The 14,410-nt window shown below is 38.6% G+C and overlaps 1 long non-coding RNA gene across 2 annotated transcripts; it reads right to left on the bottom strand.

Annotated features, from left to right (window-relative positions):
• Window positions 1-5,437: 5,437 nt before the first annotated feature.
• Window positions 5,438-13,883, bottom strand: LOC143863577 (uncharacterized). Of its 2 annotated transcripts, none has more exons than XR_013240907.1 (3): window positions 13,471-13,883; window positions 12,802-12,938; window positions 5,438-6,095 (listed from the first exon to the last, which is right to left on the bottom strand). It is a non-coding gene; the product is annotated as an uncharacterized LOC143863577 (long non-coding RNA). The 2 variants fall into 2 exon arrangements; XR_013240908.1 differs by having other exon boundaries at window positions 12,802-12,930; window positions 13,471-13,882.
• Window positions 13,884-14,410: the final 527 nt, after the last annotated feature.

Genomic DNA, 14,410 nt, shown 5'->3' with positions numbered 1-14,410 from the left:
GAACCACACTATTCAGGGATTTTGAACCTCTATTTAGGCAATTGAACCCCTATTTAGTGTTTTAAACCATTGTTTTACAAACTTGAACCAATATTTTAGCACTTTGAACCACCTTTACAAACTCGAACCACTATTTAGACACTTGAACCCCTATTTAATGTTTTGAATAGGGCTGCAACTCGGGTCGGGCGGGTCGGGTTTTGGAGAACCCAACCCTACCCGAGAATCGGGTCGGGTTTTTTTACGGAAAACCCACGATTCCCAAACCCGGCCCTACCCATGATTAATCTCGGGTCGGGTCGGGTCGGTTCGGGTTTTTTCACATTGACGCAATTTTTTAAGGAAAATTCTTGTTTGGCAAGGCAACTCAACTCATAGAAGCAGAAATTACACTCACATTACACTTGAATCAAACAATGATGTAATTACACTCACATTATACTTGAATCAAACAATGCTGTAATCAAACAATGTTGTAATTACAATCAAACAATGCTGAATCAAACACTTGAATCAACTCAACTCATAGAAGCAGAAATTACACTCACACGCAATAACAGTGGGTGCGTGGGTTTTCACTTTTAACTTTTAACTAACAATAGAAAAAAATGTACATACTATAACTTATGTAACTTGGGTCGGGTCGGGCCCCTTCAAACCCGGCTCGACCCGAGATTCATGCGGGCTTTTGAATGCTCAACCCGGCTTGACCCGAAACCCATGAAACCTGAACCCAACCCAGGCTATTTTCGGGTCGGGTCGGGTCGATGCGGGTTGGGTAAAACCCAGCTCGAGTTACAGCCCTAGTTTTGAACCATTCTTTTACAAACTTGAACCACTATTTTAGTACTTTGAACCAATGTTTAGGCAATTGAACTCCTATTTAGTATTTTGAACCACTGCTTTACAGACTTGAACCACTGTTTTACAAACTTGAACCACTATTTAGGCACTTGAACCCTTATTTAGTGTTTTGAAGAACTGTTTTACAAACTTGAACCACTATTTTAGCACTTTGAACCACTGCTTTTCAAACTTGTATCGCTAATTAGGCACTTGAACCCCTATTTAGTGTTTTGAACCACTATTTTACCACTTTGAACCAGTATTTAGGCACTTGAACCCCTATTTAGTGTTTTGAACCACTCTTTTAGCACTTTGAACCACAGTTTTACAAGCTTGAGTCGCTATATAGGCACTTGAACCCCTATTTAGTGTTTTGAACCACTATTTTACAAACTTGAATAAATATTTTAGCACCTTGAACCATTGTTTTACAAACTTGAACCGCTATTTAGGCACTTGAACCCCTATTTAGTGTGTTGAACCACTCTTTTAGAAACTTGAACCACTATTTTAGCACTTTGAACGGTTGTTCTACAAACTTGAACCACTAGTTTAGCACTTTGAACCACTATTTAGGCACTTGAACCCATATTTAACACTTTGGACCACTGTTTAACAACCTTTAATCCACTATTTTAGTGGTTCAATAACCCCAAATAGAGGTTCAAGAACCCTAAATAAGTGGTTCAATAACCCTAAATAGTGGTCCAAGAACCCTAAATAGTTCAAGAACACTACATGGAGGTTCGAGAACCCTAAATAGTGGTTCAGAAGCTCAAAAAAATTGAAAACTCGGTACCTTTTCGTGCCGTTGCCATTGCCGTGGAGGAAAGAGAGGGAAAGGGAAAAATAGTAGAGAGAGAGAGAGACGGTAAAACAGTAAAGAGAGAGAAGGCAAAAGGGCACTTTGGTCCGGATTTGGCTTAAGTTTTCTCTCCCCCCCCTCTTTGGTCATTTTGAAAACTCCCCCTCATTTTGGATATTTGCCTATTTGGTCACCATTTTTCACGTCATTTTCCCTTAATTTTTTAATCAGTAAGAAATGTCTGTTTTTGAAAAAGGCCATAAAGCCGTTTATTTATTTGTCTTTTAATTTAGAAATCTGTCTTATAACCAACACGAACACGTTTGGCTAGCATGATTTTTCGTTTTCATGATAAATCGGGGGTCACAAAGTTGAGATGAGGGTGAAGTGGCTAAAAATCGGGAAACAAAAAACAAGAAATAGTGTCTCCAGTAATGAGAAGCAGCAAAAGATCACGAAACACTATATCAAATTTTGAGCAGATTTTTTTTTTCCTTATTTTTAGCCCCTTCTCACTCTAGTTTCTTGTATTTTGTTTCAACTTTTATCCACTTGACCCGTGAACCCCCCCCTCTCTCACCACTTGCAGGCACCAATTTATCATGAAAAAAATTTCATGGTAACCAAATGTGCCCCAAAGGGAAATCTTTTTCCTATAATGATATTGTTCTCTTTTCGATATACGTTGTTTGAAAAAAAAAAAAAAAACTTCAGTTAAGGGATTTAACAACGGTAAATGTGGCCCTCATCTACAAATATTAATTTGTTGAGAAATTTTATGGTACCCAAGCATAAGTGGTACAATGAGCATGCCACCCTTTACAATTTTGGTTTAAGCATTTCGGTCATTTCAGTTTCAATTTCGGCGGTGATGGAAACATTTCAGTTGTTTTGTTTCATTTTCGGTTGAAATTTAAAACTATGCCCTCATCATGGTTTCACTTGCTCATATGCCGGTGTACTTTATGTCCTCATTTAAGTTCCATGGTTCTAAAATAGATAGATTTGAGGAATTTCACTTTCTTTGGGAAGGAAAAGAAGGGAATAAAATTAAGCACCTTATTCATGGAAGGAGTTCCATAAATCCAATTGGAAACATTAGGTTGAGCCACACGGCGTAGTTCTGCGATTTCTCTAACCCAAAGAAAGATCCTCCCAAATTCTAATCGAAAACCAAGGCGGGGGCATAGTTCTATGATTTCTCTAACCCAAAATGAATGGCACCTTGGTTTTCGATTAGATTTTGGGAGGATCTTTCTTTGGGTTAGTAGCTTTAGCCCTTCCACGATTTTTGTAATCTCTAGCATTATGCATTGCTACAAAAGAGGGGGGTTGTTAAGGGGGTTTCTCTTATGCCCACAATGGATCAATGCTTTAGGACTTTTGTAGACTGGGTTACATAGATCTATGTCACGAACCCGATCCAGTTCGCAAAGGATTTGATCTTCTTAGAGGGAAGATCAACGTCTTGATCCACTTCGAGGGAATGATCAATCATCTTTTGTGCACAAGACACGTTTAGAAACAATTTTCTTCATTCATTTACTTCAATGACTTTTACAAGCATTAAATAATTGTTTACAAACTTGATAGTCCCATGAAAGTAGGCGCAATACCTCCCAACGAAATAGGCTAGTCACCTATTAAATACTCCCATGAAAGTAGGCGCAATACCTCCCAACTCTACCTTCAAAATCTCTAGTGATCAAACAGGAAAAGAAATACGATTTTTCATTGCGACGAATCAAAGAGATGGAATGATCGAATGGGTTGACAAAATCAAGATGAATTTTTGCATGTCGTTCAACTAAATCATCTTCACCGGCATTAGTTTGTGCATTTTTATGATTTAGCTTTCTTTCTTCTCGCATTTCCTTGATCAACATACTGATTTTGTTCAGGCCTTCCGAAAATCGCCATTTTCTTCCATAAATTCTCAAAAAATCTTGTAAAAATCATTAAGAATTGAATCCAAAATCTCGCAACCCATGGCGCATGATTGACGGCTTTGATACCACTTTGTTACGAACCTGATCCGGTTCGCACCGGATTTGATCTTCTTAGAGGGAAGATCAGCCTCTTGATCCACTTTGAGGGAAGGATCAATCCTCCTTTGTGCACAAGACATGTTTCAAAACAATTTTCTTCATTCATTCACTTCAATGCCTTTTACAGGCATTAAATAATTGTTTACAAACGTGATAATCTCATGAAAGTAGGCACAATACCTCCCAACGAAATAGGCTAGTCACCTATTAAATAGGTAACTTTCTTATCAAATCCCTATCAAATAGCAATTTCTTCTATAGCCTTCATAACTGCTCATTATTATCCTATCAAAATAAGAAAAGATTAACACAAAGAAAATCCATATATGTTGACAAGCACGTAACAATCTATTTCAGATCATTGTCCTATTTTTATGGATCTTAGGTTTGGAACTTGGGACCCATCTCCCTTTTGTATTTAACTCCCATGGCTGGAAGTCCCCTCCCTGAAAGAGAAACTGTAACTAAAGTCTTGGTGCGTCGAAGCAGAGTTGTATGACCGGACTGACAAGAGAATGGGGAAAATTTTGAGATTTGTATAAGCTAAGTTAAATTGTGGGCCAAGGAAGTTTTGAGAGATGTGGAGTAGAGAAAGATGGCGATTTGAGAGATCCTTGATGGTTTTAGTGAAGCTAGAATTAGCTCAGAAGATGAATTTGAAAAATGCCAACTATTTGAGGAATATAGCCAAATCATTTTATAAGAATAATTGAAGTGGAGACCAAGGTCCATATCGAACGGTTAAAAGAAGGGGATCATGACGCTTCCTACTTCTATAATATTGCTAGCACGAGAAGATGTACCAATAGAATCCACTCGCTAATTATTGATGATGTGAGGGTCATTGAGAAAATTTTGATTTCTAAGGGGATTTTTTTGAATGGTCATTTATTTTTATGGTTTATGCTTCTCTGAAAATCAGACTCTTCCTAGACCAAAGAATGTCAAGTTTGATCAGTTGGATTTGGAGCTCAATGAGGGGCTAGAAAGCCCTTTCTTTGAGGAAGTTGGGTTGTCCGTTTCTCTTCGCAAAAAGACAAAGCTTCTGGGGCAGATGGTCTATGTTAAGCCTTTTTCCAACTTTTTGGTAGTGGACCAAAAGAGATACCGTGAAGATGTTCCAAATTTTTTATGCAGGCTTGAGCTTGAGTAAAGACATGAAAGCCACTTTTATCTCTTTGATCCTCAAGAAGGATGGCATGGAAAGCCTTGTCGATTTTCAGCCGATTAGCTTAATGGGAAGTGTTTATAAGATATTACCTAAAGTCTTGGATGATAGACTCTATGAGGCTCTAGGAGGCGTCATTGGTAATCTTAATGCTTTCATAAATGACATGCAGATCCTAGATCGAGCTTTACTTGCTATTGAATGCATCATACTGGAAAGAGGGGAGTTTTTGTAATTTTGATATGGAAATAGCATACGAAAAATGTTGAGGGGGAGTCTTTGTATTACATCATCGGTAGGACATGTTTCAGCTTGAGATGGCGAGGTTGGATATGATCCTGCTTATCCTCCATTTGGGTATTGATACTTGTGAACGACACACTTAAAGGCTTTTTCAAGGCCTTCAGGGGCTTACATCAGGGTGACCCTCTCTCCTCATTTCTATTCATGATCATGGTGGACACTTTCAGTAGGATGATGTATAAAGCTAGTTCTTGTGGCCTAATTGAAGGCTACCACATTGGTCATGACTTGGTCTATATTTCTCATCTTCAGTATGCAGAGGATACCTTTTTCTTTTTTTTTTGAAAGTTAACTTTTATTAATAACAAAACAGTACAAGCAGGTCGGGACAAGATGTCCCCTGAAAAGAAAAAAATACAATGTTTTCACAGGAGGCCTTCAATACCCGACTCGATTTGAATTATGAATCGAGTATCGGGTAGATGTGCCCCATCTTTGGCCAGGACATCCGCTACAGTGTTTGCCATTCTCCGACGGTGTTGCAGTAATGGATGAACCTCCTGCACTAAATCCCGAATTTCATCGAGTATTTGGTGGAGCCGCCAGGGACCACCTCCCAAGTTCTTTGCCCATCCAATTACATTGGTAGAGTCGCCTTCGATGATCAATGGTCCCACATTATGGCTCACATACCATTGCAATCCGACTAAGAGGGCTTTCGCCTTGGCCTCATTAGCATCACAGATCCCAGCAGGACCCAAGAAAGTCATGATGGAGTGTCCGTCCGTATTCCGAAGTATTCCGCCTATGCCAGCTTTGCCAGGATTCCCCAAAGAGCTGCCGTCAAAATTTAACTTAAACCAACCCTCCGGTGGTGGTTCCCATCTCGGTGCAATTTGGGGGGGATATCTTCATCTCCTTAGCAACTATACCCCATTCTCTAAGGATCATGCCCACCGTGTATGAAATTTGCTCCTCATTTTCCCTAAGGTATCGAAGATTAAAAATATCAAGGCACTTCTTAGATGGTATGGAGCGATTTTGGGGCAATGCATAAACTTTAGTAGGCCTGTAGTTATAGGAGTGATTAGAGGATTTTGAGATTGAGGAAATTGAGAGGTTTTAGGGCTGGGTCCATCCCCAACTCTTACTTAGGCTTACCATTGTGCATCCCCAACTCTTACCAAGACAATGTTGGCAAATCTCTCTATCTATTGTATGCCCCTTTCCTCTGTTTGGCAAGATGTTGGAAAGTTTAGAGCTACCTTTCTTGTTAGCTTTCGTTTCAGAATTGGAAATGGAGAGATAATTAGATTACGGCCGGATGAACGGTGAGGCAATAAACCTTTATCCACAGACTTTTCGTTATTGTTGAATATGGCCTAGCGAGGATAACGATATTAGCGTGGCTGATTCATATTTCAAGCAGAATGGTAAGGTGGTTTGGAACATTAGATGTAGAAATAACTTTTTCGATTGGGAGGTTGACTTAGCTATATTTTCTTAGCTAGTATTGAATCGAATTTTAGGGAATTTGTTGCTGACTGAAGAGTGGAGATGATCCTCGAATGGAAAACTTTGGTGTGCTCTTTCTACTTATCTTGTTGGGTAGGTTGCTCCTCTCCTGCTTAGAGAACATGGAATCCTTTGTCCCCCTCCCCTAGGGTCAAGGTTTTTGTTGGACCTCTTGACTTGATCAAGTCCTTACTGCTGCGGACCATCTCTGGTATAGACGAAGGATTCTAGTTAACCGTTGTGCTTATTTCTTGAGGATGCTGAGTCAATTGATCATTTGCTGATTCATTGTTCACTAGTGCGATTTGGTCTTTTGTTTTAGCCCTTTTGGAGTTAGTTGGGTTATTTTTTATTTTTTTTTAAAGGTAATGTTGGGTTATTCTTGGCCTCATAACAGTCGTTTGAGGAAGGAGTGTGCAGAGCACCGAAGGCACTCCAACGGTAAGTTCTTTGGAACCTTATCTTTTCTACTGTGCTGTCGTTAGTTTGGATGGAAAGGAAGAATAGTCTTTAAATGAATATCAAGGACTGTGCGGAGCACCATATTTTCTCTATGGTTGTCTAATGGGCAACTAATATTCCTCTGTTCAGGAGAACTTCTATTGAGGGGAATTTCGTTAACTTTCTTCTACAGATTTTGGGAGGAATTTTTTGAGTCATTATAGTTTTGGTACCTTCATTTCCTTTCTGTTTAGATGTTGTGTATTTTTCCATTCTTTTCTTCTTGAGATTTCCTTGGTCTTGTTGTGTCATATGCTTTTAGTAATATTTCACTGCCATTCAAAAAAAAAGAGGATCTCGTTTTACTTATGCTGGTTGATTCAGAAACTGACGAATTTCTTTCATAACAATATTTATAGGGGTAAATGATACTTGCACCTCTTTTTCCATCATAACCACTCTGGTTATCTTCTACAAAAAAATGGCAGCATTTCCACAGCTTTTTGTTTTCCTGTTATTGAAAATAAAGCCATTTTCAGGAACTAAAAACAAGTGAGCGCGTGCTGTGATGGGTGTCTTTCTTAAGAATAAATCCCTTTCCATAAAAATCGGTTTGAGCTAGCAGAACCAGTTAGTACCCTAAAATTAGTCAATTAGACCTAACATTTAAAGCTTGGAGATATTTCTTATGGGGAAATTATTAAATCATGACTGTATAGGCATGACAATCATGTCTATTCAATCCTGAATTTTTTCGCTCCTGAAGATTTACATGTCGCGAGATATTAGAGGAAAAGCCATCTGGAACTTTGATGTCCTTCAAGATGTTGCAAAGAGCTTCTTTTCCCTTTGTTGACATTGTGAAGCATGCTGGGGGCAAATATGTTTTGTTCTTTCCATTAGTCATTGGGTGAAGTGCTCTCCTTATTCCCATCTATTGTAGATCCAGCCGAGCTTTTAAATTGTCCTTTGTTTTTCCCTCAATATTCAGTAGCGTCCCAATTACATTATCACATACATTCTTCTCAATGTGGATCACATCTAAATTGTGACGCAATAGGAGTCATTCCCAGTACAGTAAACTAAAGAATATACTTTTTTTTCTTCAAATTGTGTTCCTTAGTAGGCTTATTCTTGGCAGCAGAATTGGACCTATTCAAAGGATTCTCCTCACATCCTAAGGGATTTTCCTCACGTGGCCTCTTCTGGCCACGGGTATCTGGCTTCTTCGTACTCTTGTCTTGTTTCTTGCCAAATGTGATGTTAATGCTTTTTAATCGGTCTAGTACCTCAAGTCCTGTCAATGGAATCGGAGCTAACATGTCTTCCACGGTGCCATAAAAACTCCACTTTTCAAATCGAAATTTGTGATTGGTGGCTAAGAATCGTCGGTGGCCCATGTAACATTCTTTCTTTCCCTGCTTCAAATAACGAGAACATGTGTCCTTATTGCAAGAAGGACAAGCCAGTTTTCCTTTGGTGCTCCATCCTGACAAGTTAGCATATGCAGGGAAGTCACTGATGGTCCATAACACCGCTGCATGCATTCGAAATGTCTCATTCCTTGATACGTCGTAAGTTTGTAAACCATCCTCTCATAATTCCTTCAACTCTTTTATCAAAGGTTGCAGATACACGTCTATATCATTTCCATGTGCAGATGGGCCAGGAATAAGCAACAAGAGCATCATATATGTTTGCTTCATGCACATCCATGGAGGCAAGTTATAAGGCATGAGAATAACTGGCCACGTGCTATGTGCGATTCTCATCGTCCTAAAGGGATTGAAGTCGTCACTTGCTAACCCAAGGCTAACATTGCGAGACTCTAAAGAAAATACTGGGTATTTGTCGTCCAATGTTTTCCATGCGGTGGAGTCTGCAGGATGCCTTAATAGCCCGTCTTTGGTACGACTTCCATCATGCCAGGTCATGAAAGAAGCCGTTTTCTTTCACATGTATAGCCTCTGCAACCTTGGTTTCAATGGGAAATGACGCAGAATCTTGGCAGATACTTTTTGTACTCCTGTAGATGAAGAACTTCTATCGTCGTTTGAGTTTTGTCCAGTTGATTTCCACTTGGAAGCCCCACATATGCAACAAGCCGAATCGTTAGCCGCTTCCTTCCGGTACAACATACAATCGTTGGGGCATGCATCTATTTTATTTTAATGGAGGCCTAAATCCCTAATAATCTTCTTCGTTTCATAAAAAGAGTTTGGCAATGATTCCCCCTCGGGAAGTGCCTCTTTCAACAACTCGAGCAACATGGTGAATGATTTGTTGCTCCATCCATTGAATCAATTTATGTGAAATAGCCGAACAACGAAGTTCAATTTTGATAACTTGCTGCCGGGATACAAATCATGCTCAGCGTCCTGTAATAACCTGAAAATTTTTTGTGCATCTGCATCAAGACGCTTTCCAGCTGCAACTCCTGGACCAAGCTCATCATCTACTGGATCAAACTCATCATCCGTTGGCTCAACTTCTTCATCATGACTCGGCACTCAAAATGTGTCATGCAACGAGTCATGCATACCATCTTGTCTACTCGGGTCATCATGATGGGGCGATCACCCTCACTAGCGGCACTTGAAGACCCTTCCCCATGGAAATACCATCTAGTGTATCCTTTAAGCATCCCATTCCATAATAAATGTTCCTCCGCCTGTGTCTGATCAACCACCCTAACAAGGACACATTTATTGCATGGGCATATTATCTTGTTCCAACGAGGTGTATTGGCAAATGCGAACTTTATAAACTCTTTAACCCCTTCCTTGTACGCTGGGTCATCCATATTTCATCCAAGCGAGAAACACACTTGACACATGTTAAAATAATGCATCAATTGAATCCATGTACGTTTGAAAAACAAAAAATGTATTGAGATTCGAACATGCCTAGTTGAATCCAGTGTCGATCCATTACTCTATTCCTGATTTGCTCGAGATCAATGTGATATCGAATGGAAGAAACATGTACAACTGAAAAATTCCCACATGAAGAAGATCCGTTAAAAAGGTATGAGTATCAATTACCCAAACTTGAACAAACATGTTTGCATACAAAACATGGGTGTCATTCCAACTATCTAGGCTCCATTCATGGAGTCCTTGGAATCTGATCATTTTAATAGTAAAAAACATATAACTAAACCCAAACACAAATTTCAAACTCAATCCCAAACCCTAAACCCAACAACCTAAACCTAAACACAAATAAAAAAACCACAGTTATATATGTCACTGTGTGAAAAAAACAAATAAAAAGAACAATTGTATGTCAGCATATCAACATAGCCTCTTATAGAGAATGGTCAAAAGATATTATTTAAGTTATAATTTTCTATCTAGATAACATGTTAAACAAGCCATAGAAGTCTGCAATTCTATCTATTATATAAGATAAAATATCATAACATAAAAAATGACAATGCATCCCATAAACTAACTTGCACAATTGAAATATCCTCTGAAAGAAAACAAAATAACAACATTAATAACATGGCACAATATCAAGACACCCAACTTGAATAATCTAGTCTGCAAATACTAATATTAACATTGGAACCAAATGAACCTCATGTACAAGACCCAACTCCAAAGTGGAATTTCATTGTCCATTGACACTAGGGGAGCGGAAGCCGAGAGGGTTTTAAACTAAATCCATGAAAAAGTTGTTACCTCCACTACTTCACTTGTACTGCGTAGGGGAGTTCTTATTCGGCTATAACCGAATAACTGAACCGAACCGAATTGGTTTGGTCGGTTCGGTTCGGTTTTTTTCCTTTTCGGTTCGGTTTCGGTTTTTTTTTTGAAAATTCAGTTATTCGGGTTCGGGTATCTCAAAAAAAAAATCGGTTAACTGAAATTATGGATAAAAACCATTATTTTTCCAAAAAAAGTGCTATATGGGTGCTCTGTAGGATGAACAAAACCATCCATTTGATTGATCACAACTTAATTAGGTTGTGCTCAAAAACTCATTCCGATAGGATGATCCTAGCCCTCCGATCCAAACCGAGATTTTGCTTTTTTTCCTCTTTTTCTCCCACTATTTGGTTATTTGGTTACCGAATAACCGAATAACCTAATTTTTAATTGGTTCGGTTTCGGTTCGGTTTTTGGAAATTTCGGTTATCGAAATTTGATAACCGAAATTATTTTGGTTATCAAATTTCGGTCTATTCAGTTCGGTTATAACTGAACGAACACCCCTAGTATTGGGAGAATTTCTAGTTTGGCCCACAGATTTTTTGTTTCTTAAAAAATCAAACCCTAGCATTTCCCCCGAAATAAAAAATCCACAGATTTCACCAGTGCTGATCATCTATCGGAGAATAAAAAAGAAATGATCTTGTAGGATCCCAAGGGATTCTTTGACTCCACCTGTTGGTACATCCATCAAGCTATGATTTTTTGTTCTTTTTTCATTACGATAATTAACTCGACACAAAGAAACTCTTCAATAAAATCACCTCATGTAAGCATCTCCTTCACATTTTCGAAAAATAAAGACAAACAAGCAAGAATACCCATTGCGACCTGAACATATTGTTTATGGTCTTAAACTACAACTGAAAGTCTAATTCCGGATATTCAAGGCCTAATTGTTTCTGTCCAATACATGATGAATCAACGATCTCAATTCTAGTTTGTATAAGATGATGATAATATAGTAAGCATCTCTACATGAGTCGTGAAAGGCATCTGCGAGGTATTCTAAATCCGCATCATTTGGCCACCGCAAAAAATGGAAAAGATAGAAATGGGTAGACCGGCCCAGTTGCAGAACTTCATCTTCAGAGATTTTATGAATTTCTCATTCACCACATGGAAGAATGAGGACAGAGAATGGTTGCCGAACAGCACCAAATGCCTCTTTGGATGCCAAAAAATGGCCTTATTTCAAACGGGACATTAAGGACTTTTGAAGCCATTAACTATATCATTTTTACAAGTATTATTACATTATTTGTACATAATCATAGTAAACTTCAAAACCATTTACATGTAAGATTATATGCAAATAACTTTTAGTGGTATCGGAGGTGTCCTTAAATGGGAAATGACATGGGAAACAGTTCAGTAACTGACTCGGAACCCAAAAAATGACATAATATCACCACAGTTGTACAACAGAAATTAGAGAACCGAACTGCTCTATCTCCTTTCGTCATTAAAATTACCCTTTTGATTTTCCAAATGAATGAAACATTACTGCTCTCTAAGCCATGTGGCGAGCAGAGATTTGGTGGGTTCCCTACTTTGTCACACTATCTGGTTTGATAATCTAATTGTCCATTGGAAGCTTACAAATTCAAAGTGTTAGGATTTGTTTGGTGCCATGACCTATCCACAATGGGTCTCAACAGGTGAATGGCCTGGATCATTTGACAATTGCCACTCCCTTTTTCTTGTAGACATTTACCATAAAACAGCTCTAACTAAGGTTCTAGATTTGCAATCTATAGGGTGGGGGATATGAAGAACTAAGACCCTGTTTGGATTGCAGGAATTTTCTGGAAAAGTTAGGAAAGTAAAAATATTTGTAAAAGTTCATATATTTTACACACTAAAAAATAACTTGAACCAACCCTATTCAATTTTTAGTAGACAAATGTTCATATCACACTACAACTCAAAGCTGACCTATTGACATGCTCTGATAAAAAACAAGGAAATCACCACATATCCTAAACAGGAAAAAAGAAATCACCAAAGAATTACCGTTGAAGACACTGCAGATTAGATGGAAACCACGAATTTCTCGGAGATCTCCGTCTCCCAATCGATACGAAACTCGTCTGAATTCCCACAAATCTTATGACTGTATCTCTTAGAATCTCTTACGCCAATCTGAAAAGCTGAATCAGAATCTGAGTTTTGTGGCACCTTTGAAAATCATAAAAAAAAAAGAAGAAACCCCAATACTCGGATCTATCAGAAAAATTGAGCGAAGGAGGGGAAAATGACAAAATGAGAAGAGAGAAAAGAAAAAAAACGTGAAACCCTTCTTCTCCTCGTATTCAAGGCCAGAGAGAGGATTGATGGATAGAGCAAGACCGGAGAGAGGATCACCAGCAACAAGGGATAGGGCTCTGATCGAAGAGGGAGAGGGGTTTTCTAGCCCAGAAACAAAGAGCAAAAACTAAAAATTACTACTGATTTACCTCTGGATTTATAAGAAACAAAAATACTATGAATCGAACAAGAAAAAACCCTACTTCAAAACCCTAACATTTTGCTTGGAAGAAAAAATATACATGAAAAATATGCAAAAAACTGAGAATCAAATGGAAAATTTATGCAAAAGATCGAAACCCTAATAAAAAAGAGAGAGAACAAAATGACTCCATGATTCAAAAAAATAGGATATTTTCATAGAATGGAGCTTACCCGAACCAAATCCCCGATCCACGCGAAAATATTAGTGATTGGAGGACGATCTCAGTAGCAATTACAGAACAAGTTGATTTTGTTTTGAGGACCTCAAAACGAGAGAGAAATGAAAAAATACCCTAACCTGACTTTGTTTGAGGACATCAAAACTAAAATGGTGAGATCTATTAGGGTTTTTAGGACCTCAGATTTGTTGGAAACTTTGGCCGAAACACATATCGAAGAGAAATTTTCACTTGGGAGGTAAGCGGGAAGAGAGAAAAAAATCGTGGGTAGAGACTAGGGCTGATCTATTTTGGGGTTTTATAAAGAGGAGCTGTAGAGGCAGCCTTTAAGAATGTATAAAGGCTGTGAAGACGGTCGGTGTATAAAAATACCGTGGGCTAATTTTCGTTTGTCTCTAGGTTTGGGAACATGTAAAGGCGGTTTAGACTGCCTCTATATGTGTTTGTCTTTGCCTGCCTGTATTTTTGTACTTACAGAGGTGATTTTAAAGACTGCCTTTATAGGTCCGCCGCTGGAAAACACGTTTCTTGTAGTATAAGGCCTGTGAGCTCGGCGTCTTAGTTATTGCGTACATTTCTGAACTTAGTTATTGCGTACATTTCTGAACTCTTTTCGAGACTTTTCTTTTCTTATTTGCAAATTTGGATACTATAATGATTGTGAAACTTAAACTATTGCAAGTTGTGATCACTCGCAGCGAATGCGTGAACTTGGCATCTTAGTTATTGGGTACATTCTTGATCCCTTCTTCAGGACTATTCTTTTGTTATTTGCAAATTTGGATACTGTAATGATTGTGAAACTTAAAATGTTGCAGGTTCAAAGTAGGGCTGCAAATCGGGTCGGGCGGGTCGGGTTTTGGAGAACCCAACCCTACCCGAGAAATATATCGGGTCGGGTCGGGTTTTTTTTCGGAAAACCCACGATTCCC

This window comes from Tasmannia lanceolata, unplaced genomic scaffold, assembly GCF_043159265.1.
Source record: "Tasmannia lanceolata isolate RefF3 unplaced genomic scaffold, GAP_Taslan_0.1 ptg000044l, whole genome shotgun sequence".
Lineage (NCBI taxonomy): Eukaryota > Viridiplantae > Streptophyta > Magnoliopsida > Canellales > Winteraceae > Tasmannia > Tasmannia lanceolata.
The sequence above is the reverse complement of the archived record's forward strand: the minus strand, read 5'-3'. Positions and strand labels throughout refer to the sequence as shown.